The 14,279-nt window shown below is 34.4% G+C and overlaps 1 protein-coding gene across 6 annotated transcripts in view; it reads right to left on the bottom strand.

Moving 5' to 3' along the window:
- LOC150094561 (transmembrane protein 198-like) overlaps positions 1-14,279 on the bottom strand; it is a 261,654-nt gene that overhangs the window by 158,041 nt on the left and 89,334 nt on the right. For 4 of the 6 annotated variants that reach the window (XM_090411783.1, XM_090411788.1, XM_090411789.1 and 1 more), the window contains exon 4: positions 7,697-7,752. The exons of 1 other annotated variant lie outside the window; for it this stretch is intronic. The gene's annotated coding sequence lies outside the window, so the exon portion shown is untranslated. Of the gene's footprint in view, positions 1-7,679; positions 7,753-14,279 lie in introns of all 6 variants that reach the window. One more of the 6 variants, XM_090411785.1, reaches the window with a different exon arrangement.

Raw genomic sequence — 14,279 nt, 5'->3', positions numbered from 1 at the left:
ATAAAACGAAACTTCTTATTTAATCAGTCTCCACATATCTATCAGCTGTACTTAATGTTTAAATTCACAGGAAGCACTGATCAAGGTAGACAATATTCCAAGCAATCTTATTTCGGACTTTGAACTTCGAAGATATGTTAATGTTAGAATAAACAAACAAGTATGACTACTCTTACCAGATACAATCTTCAATACATCAATTAATTGTGAGCACACTTATGAATTAACTTATTTACGTAAGCGGAACACATTAATAAAAATTCTCCAACGATTTAACTGAACTACTGTTAATCGCGCTTCACTACTCTAAAAAAAACACATCAATAAGGCACTGATATCTTTCCTTGTTTACTTTTCTCAAACTAGTTAATCTCAATATAATTCTTCTCAGGGCAACATAGAATTAAGACGTAATCCTAGACTAACTGGAACTAATCAGAATTTTGCATTGAATGTCCAGTTCTTTATTTATCCGGTTACGGCATTAATCTTCCTTTACAACACAGCTGACTTCACTTGCAGCTAAGTATATGATTCACTACGTTTTGGCTCACTTCTAAACACTATTCTCATGAATTTCTGCCCTAGAGAACTTATAATTTTCTTCCACTTCCTTTGCTTATATCCTACCCTCCTTCCCGCTCCGCAAAAACTTCCTCTCTTCCCTCTAATTAAAAATCTTATATTTTTTTCCCTCTCTTTTCAGTCCCAAGGTCACACTCTCTTCGACTCGTGCTTGTTTATTTCATGCGTCTCCATGACAACAAATGAACGCAAACATTTCGCTAATGTAATACAATGCTCTACTACTACATGAGTGATTACATAACGTTAATTTTTCACAAATAAGAATAAACAGAATATTTGAGCTACTTAATCAGCTTTTTCATTACGTATAGAATTAATTATAATAATACTTTTCGTTACATTATATATATATTTTAGTTATTATAAATTCTGCACATATTATTGCTTAATAAATTAATAGTAGGTTAAGTTTAGAATAAATATTTAAATAGTAATCCTAAATTAAGGAATAATAAATAATTTTTATACAAATCATGATTAATACATAATAAGCAATGTTAAATGTGAATGAAAAAAATTAAATTACACAACATAGTTTCATTCACAATTTAACAATATCATATGACTATGCAGAAATTATAATGATTAAGAAAGAAAACATAAACGTCAAACGCTCGTTGTTTATAGGCTAGTTACAAAATAAAATAGAAATAAGCTAACTACAAAATAAAATAGAAATAGAAAATATAATTCTTTCAATGAACCGAAACCTACCTTTGCCTTAACTGAGAGTGATCTTACATGATTTATCGCAGTTTTTTCATCAGAATACCAATATTTTTCAACATCCAAGGTGTGTCACCTGAAACCCTCAAGTGTGTCAGTGCTGACACATGTGGCATGGGTTCGCGATCACTGGTGTAGATGATTCTGTTTGCTGTTGGTGGTGGAGAAGGAGAGTTGTAGAATAGGTGCTCTCCCTCAATGAGTCTTTGGACTCCTTGGAGGTGTCACGTAATAATAGTCTAACAATGTGCTTATCACTATCTCCACTTTTAGCTAAACTATTCATTGAATTGATTGAGAAAGGCATTGGAGTACTACAATTTATGATCTAAACTGTGACTCTGCTATGTGGATGAAATATTCATCATTATGACCTGGCTCAATAGAATTATAGGACTTTATTAATTATTCATCTTCACATAAAGTTTACCATTAAACTAGAAAACAACAAATTCTTTTTTTCCCGACACTCTTCTGGAGATTTTTTAACAATAAACTCAGCTTTCGGTCTGAGTTTATTGTTAATAAACAATAAAATGAAAGAAAATCTCTCTCTCTTTACATTACTCTCATACATGACAGGCAGCAGAGCCTATAGCAAATAAATGTCATGTGTGCGCGTGTAGGTAGGTAGGTAGGTAGAAGTCAGAAAAGAAACTTAAAACTCAAACACCTGTCTCATTCTTTAAAAAAATGGTTATTACAAAATCAAGAACATCCAAAAACAGTCTCCTAAAAATACAAATAATTGGCACAAACAGGAATATAAAGTAACAATATTATTCCCTCACATGCAATCAGAAACAGACAAAGCCTTGAAAATATTGTAACAACAAGAAATAAAAGAAAAGAAAACCAAAACTTATTCATTTGACATTCAAAAACCAAGATGGTACACAAAATCATTTTCATGTGGTTTGCTGTGTGGGCAAACAACATGTCAGAACACCTCAAAGATGTGGAGAAGAAAAGAAAACATAAATTGAAATTAGCCTCATGCACAAAAGAGAAATTATCAAGTGATGTGGCAGAATATACAGAAATGGCTTACACTGATTATAACTTCTTCCAAAGAATCATCAACAATGTTAAGAAATCCCAATCAATGCAACAACTAGGAATCATCCTACATCAGATCTTGTCTTGCTTCTTCAAAAACCTAGCACACAAAGCTCTTAGACATCATACATATTGTGAAATGTGGAAAATCATAAGACATCAAGAAGTGCCAGCACAACACTAAGTCAATTTTCAAGATTTTTAATTAAAATACTGGGATTTTCTTCAACCAACTCTCTCTCTCTCTTTCTAGCGTGGTTGACAGAGTGATTAGCATATATGCTCTCCAACAAACAGGCTACAGGTTCAAATCCTACTATGGGCATGGATGTTTATGACTGTCTTTGGGTGGGAGAAGAATTCTATCATCCAGTGTGAGACCACTTCCCTGCTTACTGGAAGCCTGAAATAGCTTGAAAAAGTTATGTTTGGTTTCTAAAGCAAGGTTTACACACCAGGTAAAAAATTAATAAAAAAATTCTCCAGCCCAGTATATACAAAAAAAACATAGCAGATAGTGAGCCACATGAAAAAGAATGATTAATGTGTCTAGAAATGGCACAGTTATTTCTGATTCTTTTATAGTTGACTCTTACTATAGCAAACACTGTTATAAGTATTAAAAAGTCTCAGCCAAATCCACACAGCCATAATGATCTATTAAGGAAATTTACAACAGCAAACTTCCTGTTTTCTATATGCGTTTGAAATAATGAGAATCAATGGTGCTACAGTAAAGTATAATTTTAATGCTGGCTATTTAAATACCTGAAAATTTATCTAACTCAATCTTCTCAAGAAGCCAAATAGCAAACACAACATGAGCATGACTGTATTGATGGTTTCAATCTCTAAAGCATTCTGGGTGTGTGGGGGAGAATCCTCATATACTGTATATGTTTGTTTATATTTTTCACTTTCATGTGAAATAACTTTTGCTTACTCCCTTTGGGAAATAAAAGGAGATATAGGATATATACAGTTGTGAACAAATTAATCCGAACACACATTTAAAGAAAACAAGTACAAATACTCTACTTAATAATTTATGTGTTCCTCTGTTTCATTAATTCGCTTAGACACGGACTCTACCAATATAGAACACATCTGTGGGAGCACTCTTTTCTCCAATAATTTTATGAATCAGCCGGTGGGCAGGAAACTCTTCTCAGGAACTGATTTACGAACATAGGGTATTTGCTCTCCTTGGACAAAGAAATGACTCTCATCTGAAAATATGACCTTCTTCAACTTCTCAACTGTACACACTTTTGCCAACTGGAGCCTATTTTCCTGTATAGCCTTCAACAACAGTTGTTTCTTTTTTTGTTTTGTGGAGAGTCCTTCCTGCTTCCAACAATTGTTGACAGACTGTCATGTCAGAAACATTAACCCCCACTAGTGTCAAATCTCTATTTAAGTCTACAGCAAACAACCTTGGATTCATTTCGCTTTTCCTAACTAGTAAACAATCTTAAGTGTAGTTTTCCTTTTTCATCCACATTTTCCTTTTCTGTCAGGAGAAAAGGTACCTGTTTCCCTAAACCTCTTTAAAATCACATTAACAGTACCCAAACCAACACCACATTCATTGACTTTTTTTTTTGAGTCATGATTGTGTGAGGAGAAAGAGTACAGATTTTTGAATGCTTCCTTGGAGATGTATCCATCTTATAGCTACACAAAATGAATAAATTTATGAATGTCAACTTGTTTACATAATTAAAAATGCACAACACTGTTAATAAACATTGTAGAGACAGTTAAAGCACACAGCAGTCAACCAAAATAGTGAACCAAACCAAATTCTTGACGAAAATTCGGCTTGTTCGTATTAATTTGTTCACTACTCTCCCACAGAGAGAGAGAGAGAGTGATAACCAACATAATCTGTAATTAAAAAATGGTAGGGAAGAAATTAAAGAAGTCAGCTCCGAATATATAAAAAAACGTTATCATGAAGCAATTTTTTAAAAAAAAATTTTTTTTATGCGATTCAACCAACGAAAGGTTTTTGAAAACCTGTAGTTCATTTGTACCATGAGTGAGGTAAGAATTTTTTTTTCTATTGTTTTATTAATTATATATCTTTTTGGTATTTTTATTTACTTTTTACATAGCCAGAAAACCCTGCTCTGGAGACCAAACATGGAAACTTTTTCAAGCCTCCAGTAAGCAATATAATGATCTCATACCAGGTGATGAAATACATCTCCCACCTAAAGGCAATCAAAAACATCCATGCCCATGGCAGGATTTGAACCTACAGTCTGCTAGTTGGAGAAAAGATACTCGAACCACTTGGCCTACCAGGTGGGCACATGTAAAAATTGCTTGCATATTCTTCTTATAATTTCTTGTTAATTATAACATTTAAGTCTGCAGGCAAAATAACATTCTATGATTATAGTTTACTTTTTTTATATATAGTGCAGAGTGACTTCACTTACTTAACTGAGGTAATTCAAAGTATTTTTGAGGGTCTAGATGTCCAATAGAGAAAATTTCAGTTTCATTCCTATAAGGAATGAAACTGGTTTGAATGGAATCTTAAATATTATAACAACAGTAATTTACGTGTTCTATATGCCAACAGATAGACTCACCAATACAATGGATAACTTGGGGAAACTTGCAGTAAAGTCAGCTAATTTTAGCGTTACTCAGATCAGATAAATGCAAAGCAGTAGTTATACAAAATAAGAATAATTTAGAAAGATTTCTTTAATGCTACATGATTTCTTTACTTATTAGTTATCATCCCCTCTCATCTGATCTGAATTCTGGCCAAGTTAATCAAGTCAATAAACTGATTGATAATATTTCCAGATGGGATGAAGAATTCAAGAAAAAACTAAAAATTTTTCATGCCCATCCAACTATGTTATATGGCCTTCCCAAGATTCATAAACCAAGTATTTCATTAAGACCAGTAATAGACTGTATCAGCTGTCCCACATATAAAGTTTCTAAATAGTTATCTATGTTATCTTCATTTACTGAAAAATCTACTTCTCACATTAAGAACTACCTACATTTTAAAATAAAATGTTTGCAATTTACATTTAGAACCTTCAGATATAGTATGTCTTTTCACAAATTTTTGCTTCCTTTGGTAGAAGGAAGCAAAAATGGTGGTGTGGGGGGGGGGGGGGGGGGGGGGGGGCAATGAACTCACAAAATCAGGCATGCCTAAGAATACCAAAAAGAGCTGATTGTTAGAAACTATAATGAAATCGTAACTCTTTTGGACTATAAGAAATATCAAGAAGACTAAAGATATATAAAGAGGACTTAGTGGCAATCTTAAATATCACAATTTTGAGCAATTTTTGCTTTCATGCTGACAATATGTATTAAAACTGATGATCATAAATTATAAAAAAAAGTAAATTACCGCACAATTCTTTTTAATCAGAAAGAAACAATGTCTGTCTGACTACAATTAAAAGTTAGAAGATAAATTAACTTTTCTTTTATATGAATCCCACTTATGACAGGTTCTAAATCTCAGTGCTGTGTGTGGATAAATGGACTACAGAAATCCAAAACCCTGTTCTAGAGATCAAACAATGTATTTCCTTATGAGACCAGATAATTCATCTTCACATGAAGACCTAATAAAGGTTCTTCACATCCTAGACAGAATTTGGGCTCAGGTCTTTCCAACCAAAGGTCGAAACTGACTGAGCTATAGAGGCTCTGCAGTTTCATACAGGGCAATGAAAATCATCTACCATTCATGCCACAATGGAATCTAAACTTGCAACTGTAGGCTGGAGAGCAAAATTCTATCCAGTTGGCCAACTAGACTGGCAATACTTTATTATGAGAGACATATTTCTTTTTTTATTATTATTATTATAAAAACCTCCATGGAGTCAAAGACTCATTGTGGGAGGTCCACTGTTATACACACAGTTTGTCATACTGTGCCTTAAATATATTCACTGTCTCTGCACACACCACACTCTCGGGCAAAGCATTCCAATCACTCACCACTCTCCGTGCAAAAAACCTGCTCCTCACTCCCTTGCTCACACCCTCCTTTATACAGCTTCCAGGAATGACCTCTTGTTCTCCTGCTATCCTCACCCATTCTATGCAAAACCTCCCTGACGTTAATCTGGTAATAACCACTTAACAGCTTATATGTCTCAATCATATCCCCCCCCCTCCTCCTTCTATCCACCAATTTCTGCAAATTGCATTTTGTCAATCTATCTTCATACTCTACATTCCAGAGACCAGAAACCACCTTAGTCAATCGCCTCTGAACTTTTTCCAACGCAATTTCATCTTTTTGGAAACCAGGTGACCAGATCTGTGCACAGTAATCCGTATGTGGCCTGATCAAAGCCTTATACAAAGGAACAATAACATCCTTACTTCTACAAGTCAATGTCCTCCGCATCATTCCCATTATCCGCTGTGTTGTCTTCACTATTTTAGTAACATGTCCCCGAAATTTTAGGTCCTTGTCTACAATCACTCCCAGATCTCTCATTTCCTCTACCTCTTCCAAGATATTCGCACCGATTGTGTACTTTACATCCCATCTCTGCTTCCCAAATTTCAAAACCTTACACTTTGAAACATTGAATTGACATCCCCACTTATTTACCCATTCAGACAGTGTATTCAAGTTCTCTTGCAAAGCTACAGCATCCACACTACTCCTGACAGCTCTGCCCAACTTTGCATCATCTGCAAACAACTGTACATCACCATTCAGACCTCTCCAGATATCATTTACATACAAATTAAACAGCAATGGACCCAAAACAGAACCTTGAGGTACACCACTAGTAACTTTCCTCTTCTGGGATATCGCTCCTCCATAGACAACTCGCTGATACCTATCAGACAACCAATCTCCAATCATTTTTGAAACTATTTAAAAAAGCATGTATTCTGTAGTCCAAAAGTAATGGTAAATATATATATATATATTTTTTTTAATTAATACAAATTTCTGTTGGCTGGGCAGTTAATCTATCCATTTTCCAATCAACAGGCTGAAGGTGGAATATAAATTCCATCATGGCCATGATTGTCTGTGATTATCTTTAGGTGGAAGATGAATTATTAGAGGCCTGACATGGCTTAAAAGTTACCATGTTCAGTCTCTAGAGCAAGGTTTTCAGGCTATGTACAAATAAATTAAAAATACAAAAAAATAAAGAAAATGATAAAAAAGATGTTTAAAAAAATTCCTTAACCCACCAGTGGCAATGATGTACTGCAGGTTTACAACCTGTCATAAGTGAGAGATGTATTAAAAAAAAAAATATGAATAGAGTTACTCTGTTTCTTTGCCTACAATTCTCAATTGATATCTTCTCAGTCCATCTGGAAATCAGTTGCGCTTTGACACTCCTACAAGGAAAAAAAGCTAGCTGAAATTTTATAACTTCATTATCAACGAGCATGTATTATAATAATAATGTCATCTTTGTTTAGAATATCAATATAAAATATCCTCTTCGGCATGCATTCTCATCCACGATAACTTTCTTAATACATATATATATATATACATACACTAGTGGCCAAAATTGTGGAAACCTTTTGGAAAAAGTGTATTTTTGAGGTTTGATGGTTCATAACACCACTTTTTTTTTGGTGTAATACATAAAATTATATATCAATGGAAAGATAATTTAATCACGAATGTAATGCAACAGAGTTTGTTCAATTATCTGTATTCTATGAAAAGTTATAGCCAAATAACCAGAAAAAAGAAGCACAACTTGCTTAGGTTGATATGAAGTAGCTTTCCTTCATTTGAATGTAGCCAATGAGCATAAGAGTTTAGAGAGCCAATCAGGTATCATCTTGTTTTGGCAATGAGCCAAAAGGTCACAGTAGGATTCAGCTATTGATGTCATGTAATGGAGCTGAGAGGAGGACATTTGTCAGTGTGTTATGCAATTGCTATCAAGTTAGTTGGTTTTTTTTGTATGTTCTTTCATTTAGTGAGCTTGTAAAACGTAATAAAATTAAAGAAATGGCACAAAGAATTGACTTGTCACCCAGAAAGCGATGTAAAATAGTACTATTACGTGAACAAGGCTAGTATAAGAAGACTCAGTCACTACAAAACCAAACTGATAAAGGCAGGAAAAGGTGCACAACAGCAAGTGATGATAGAAGAATTGAGAGACTGTGCCTACGTGATAGAAGAAAATCATCTGGGTGTATACAAAATGAAATGGCGCAATACAATGTGAAGTTGAGTGCAAGGACTGTTCGGTGCAGACTGCAGGAATTTGGTCTAGAATTGCATGAAAAAAGCCATTTTTATCTCTCAAACAAAGGTTGAAAAGATTAAACTAGGCTAAAACCCATGTTAACTGGACAGAGGAACAATGGAACAATATTATTTGGAGTGATGAGACCAAAATCTCCCTGTTTGGTAGTGATGGCATAAAATATGTAAGGAGAAAAATCAGAGAAAATTTGCATCCTGATTGCATTACACCTACCATGAAACACCCACTCAGTGTTATGATCTGGGGTTGTATGACATAAAAAGGTGTGGGCAGAATTTGCATAATTAATGGGAATATAAATGCCCAAAAATACATAAATGAAATACTTGAGCCCAAACTGAAGCCTTCTGCACGTGATCTTTTCCAAGATAATGAAGCATTTATATTTCAACAGGATTCAGCTCCATGTCATGTTGCTGCTGTGTGCAAAAAGTGGTTTCAAGATAATCATATTCCACTGCTGGAATGGCCTGGAATAGCCCAGACCTTAACCCAATTGAAAATCTATGGAGCCGACTAAAGAAACTTGTTAGTCAGAAGCAACCCACCAATAAAACCCAATTAATAGAAGCAATAATTCAATCTTGGTTTCACATTATAACAGCTGCAGAATTAAAAAACTTGGTTCACTCCATGGGAATGCGTTGTAAGGCCGTAATTAACACCAAAGGTTACCCAACTAAGTATTAACTCACATTGTGAGAATTTTTGCATATCTCATTTTTTCTGTGTTTCACTCTTCTTCTTTATAACTGCTGTTCTAATAAAAAATCCTTCATAAAAGTTATCGCATTACATTCTTGATTAAATTATCTTTCCATTGATATATAATTTTATGGTATTACTCCAAAAAAAAGTGGTGTTATGAGCCATCAAACCTCAGAAATACACTTTTTTCAAAAGGTTTCCACAATTTTGGCCACTAGTGTGTGTATATACAGGGTGTTCGGGATAAATTTGACAGTTTCGTAAGGAAAAAGAAAATCTTCTTTGTATCTATTAAATTTAATGAATTGACAAAAAAACATTACAGGCAGAGTTAATTACAATACTATCAACAAGATTTACTCAAAATAACCACCATTAGCATCGATCACAGCTTCAATTCTGCTTCGGAACCTCGAACAAGCTGATGCTACAGTCTCCCTGGGAAGGGCCGCAAAAACTGTTTTAATTTTATCCATTAACTGGGCTTTTGTATTACTGGAAGTAATACAAAAGCACAAAGAATGTGTAGGATATATTTTGCACAAAGAATTGCAAATGAAAAAGCTTTACGCAAGATGGGTGACGCACTTGCTCACAGCAGATCAAAAACGCACTTGCATGAAAATCTCTGAACAGTGCTTGGAGCGTTTTAATAAGAATAAAACTGATTTTGTGCATCGATTTATTACTGTGGATGAGAGTTGGATTCACCATTACACACCAGAATCCAAACAGCAGTCAAAACAGTGGACAGAAACCGGTTCAGTGCCAAAGAAGTCAAAGTCCGTTCCATCAGCAGGAAAGGTCATGGTATCGGTGTTTTGGGAAGCTAAAGGCGTTTTGTTTATTAATTATCTTGAAAAGAGTAAAACAATAACCAGGGAATATTATTCTGATCTTTTAACCAGACTAAATGAAAAAATATTGTGCAGTTATAAAATTCTTTGTAAAAGAAGGTTTAATGCCAAAAGAAATTCATTCAAATTTCATAAAATTTATGGGCACGCCTCTCTTTCATTTTTGACAATTAAGAAATGGGCTGCCGAGTTTAAACGTGGCCATACCAGCCTTGAAGGTGATTCATGTGAAGGACATCCAAAAAGTGTAACAACACCAGAAATCGTATCAAGTGAACGATATGGTATTGGATGATCGGTGAGTCAAAGTGTGTGAAATTGCTGAGACTATGGGCATTTCAAAAGAATGCGTAGGATATATTTTGTACAAAGAATTGCAAATGAAAAAGCTTTGCACAAGATGGGTGACGCACTTGCTCACAGCAGAAAAAAAACGCACTCGCATGAAAATCTCTGAACAGTGCTTGGAGCGTTTTAAACAGCAGTCAAAACAGTGGATAGAAACCGGTTGTTCAGCGCCAAAGAAGACAAAGTCGGTTCCATCAGCAGGAAAGGTCATGACATCGGTGTTTTGGGATGCTAAAATCATTTTGTTTATTAATTATCTTGAAAAGGGTAAAACAATAACCGGGGAATATTATTTTGATCTTTTAACCAGACTAGATGAAAAAATTCATGAGAAAAGACCCAGTTTGCAGAAGAAAAAATTCATCTTTCATCAGGACAATGCACCTGCCGACAAAGGTGTTTTGGCAATGGGAAAATTAAGAGATCTGCAATGTGAATTGCTGGAACATCCACCCTATTCCCCAGATTTGGCTCCCTCTAACTTCTATCTCTTCCTAAAACTAAAACCTCACTTGTCAGCATTTTTCTTCGAATCAAGAGATTATTGTTGCAGCTGTAGAGGGGTATTTTGCAGATCTTACTGAGAACCACTACATGGATGGGATAATGGTGCTGGAGCATCGCTGGAATAAATGGATTAGTCTTATGGAAGATTATGTTGAAAAATAAAAATAATTTTAAAATTATAAATTTATTTTTTCATTGTTAGTCCAAGAACTTTTCAGACCACCCTCATACATATCACACATACACAATGCATAGTGTACACAATATATATTTACAAATATGTATACACAAACAAAAATAATTATAAATTTGTATATGGGCACATAACATCACACCTTGATTCTAAAGTGTCAGGATTCCAAAGGTGCAGGTCTAATAGTCCTTGTCCTGGGTGAAGGCAGATTTAATGAATGATGACTGTGTTGGAATTTGATGTAGATCAAACCATTGTATATCCATCCATCATCATTATTATTATTATTATTATTATTATTATTATTATTAAAATTTTTCTGGAGTCTTGCAGCTGTTTGCTGCAAGCTGCTTTTCTTATACTGATCCTATATATGGAGGAGGAAAGTAGGGCATTAAGCAGAGCATTTTTTAATTTTTTTCTGGGTTGTGACAGTATAGCTACTTAGCTCTATATTACTGAGCACTGGAGATCATGCAATACAGCTGATAAAATCATTCTGTGCCTCCAACTTACACAGTGCAGAAAATGTGTATTACTTATAATTGTTGAGATGGACATAATAGTCTGTTGGAGAATAAGCTGCTTCATGCCAAATAACTGGAAACAGATCTCCACTCAGTCTATAAGTATATACAAAACTAAGTGGAGTTTCTGATCCAGTATCCAACCTTTACCATTTTGGTGTGGGCCATTAGTGAATATACTCTTTGAATATAAATATACTTAGATGGGCTCACAATTTGGGATTTTGCTGAATGCCAAATGCATTCAGCATGGACTGAAAGCAAAATATATCAAATAATGCCACAACATAGAGCAAATCATGCAGGTGCAGTCACCTGGTTAAATAAGTTTCTTTTGAAAAAGTCAGATAACTGAAATGGCAAATTTCAGCAAAACTAAAAATATCAACTATTGATATACATAAAATATCAACAAAAAAGCAGTGGAGCTAGCAGAGAATTTATAGAAATACCACAATAACTAAGATTAGCAAGAAAGACCAAAATTGATGTGATATATTTAAGTAATGACTATGTAATGATCTGTTCAAGCACTAGGGATCAGGGAAAAGTAGAACCAACTGTAGTATTGAACAATAAATGAGAGGATAACTTTTTAAATAAAACACAGTTTCAAGCAAAGCAATGTTAGCAAATACCAAAATGAGAAATGGGGAAATTCTTCAATTTACTGAACAGGAAACAGATATTAACAAAAAATATGTAATGATCTGTTCAAGCACTAGGGATCAGGGAAAAGTAGAACCAACTGTAGTATTGAACAATAAATGAGAGGATAACTTTTTAAATAAAACACAGTTTCAAGCAAAGCAATGTTAGCAAATACCAAAATGAGAAATGGGGAAATTCTTCAATTTACTGAACAGGAAACAGATATTAACAAAAAATAACAACTAGTCTTGTTGGAGACCAAAACAGCAAAATAAGAAATGAGCCTCTGACTTATAGAATTATATTGGATGTTTTGGAAAAACAAAAGATAGCACCAAAAAAACCCATCAGGTGTGCGGTTCAACAGAAATGATCACACATTCCATTTATGACTGTCCATATACTCAAATGATCTGGATAAATATAGGTAAGGCTTTACAAATTTCCAACCTTCAAGGTCAATGAGCTGTTATTCCCCCCCCCCCACCCTTACCAATGAACAATGAAACCAAAATTTATATATTTCTCATTACTGAACTAAAATATCACATTTGGAACATAGGAAAAAGGGATATATCTGATCCTTTAAGGATGCCATAGAATAGTATTACTGGTACCTTCTCTTACTCTCTTTTCAACTTCCTTCTCTTTGAAAAAATCTTAAGTATACCAGGCTTTGAAGAACAGTGGCACAACACAGCCATCATCTGCAAATTAGATCAAGGTAAGCTCAAGACTCAACACTACAACAGTGACAATCCAACTTGACACAAGTAGCAATAAAATATCGATTAAAAAGGTGTCCGACAAGGAGACTATCGCCCAAAATCTTTACAGCAGTCCTTCAAGAAATATTTAATAATATAAACTGGACAAATCTTTGTATAAAAATTAATAACAGAAATAACACACCTAAGATATGTATATGATATCATAATTTTTGTAAACATCAAATAACATCAAAAAACATAATAATAGAAAACAATTTCTTGGAAAGAGTCTCTTCATATACATATTTAGGCCATCTCATTGATCTAAACTGTGGACTCCAAAATGAAATACATAGAAGAGTTCAACTTGCCTGGAGTGCATTCAAAAACTGAAAAGCATTTTTCAAAACAATGATGTCCAACTCTGTTTAAAAAGGAAGACAATTAACCAGTGTATACTTCCAGTCATCACATATGGTTGTGAAACTTGGTCTCTAACAAAAGCACTGATAAATAAACTAGCAACAACTCAAAGAAAAATGGAGAGGCTGAAGGTAGGCATCACATTAAAAGATAAGCGAAAAACCTGGATAAGAAGCCATACTCATATCACTGACATCATTCTTCACCACAAGCTACTAAAATAAAAATGGGCTGGACATCTATCCAGAAGAGAAGATGAGCGATGGACCAAAATACTAATGAACTGGATTCCAAAAGAAGGGAAATGAGGCCGAGGACATCCTCAAAGAAGGTAGAGTGATGAATTGTCAAATTTTGTTGGGAAAAATTGGTCAACCACTGCCAAGAACAGAGAAAGGTGGAAGGAACTGGAGGAGGCCTCATCCAGCAGTGGACAGAAAATAGCTGAAAAGAAGAAGCTCAAGTCTCAGTTTGCTCTTCCATTTATTTAAGTACTAGCAATGTTGATTTTTCAATCTGCTTTCCTCTATTCCTTTAATAATGAAAGGGAAGTTCTAAGCAAACTTGGGCTACCAAGGCCAACTCGAAGGGAGAAGCCCCAAAGGTGCTGATACATGATCACATAGAACAAAGACCACACACTCTGAGCTGAGTCAGAAAAAATGAAGTTATAAGTAATTTTTTATTTAAAGCCAGTTACTGAGATC

Source organism: Typopeltis vanoorti, chromosome 22, assembly GCF_054136105.1.
Source record: "Typopeltis vanoorti isolate ZY-2024b chromosome 22, IOZ_Tvanoo_1.0, whole genome shotgun sequence".
NCBI lineage: Eukaryota > Metazoa > Arthropoda > Arachnida > Uropygi > Thelyphonidae > Typopeltis > Typopeltis vanoorti.
Note: the sequence above shows the minus strand (reverse complement) of the source record. Positions and strands in the feature narration are given on the sequence as shown.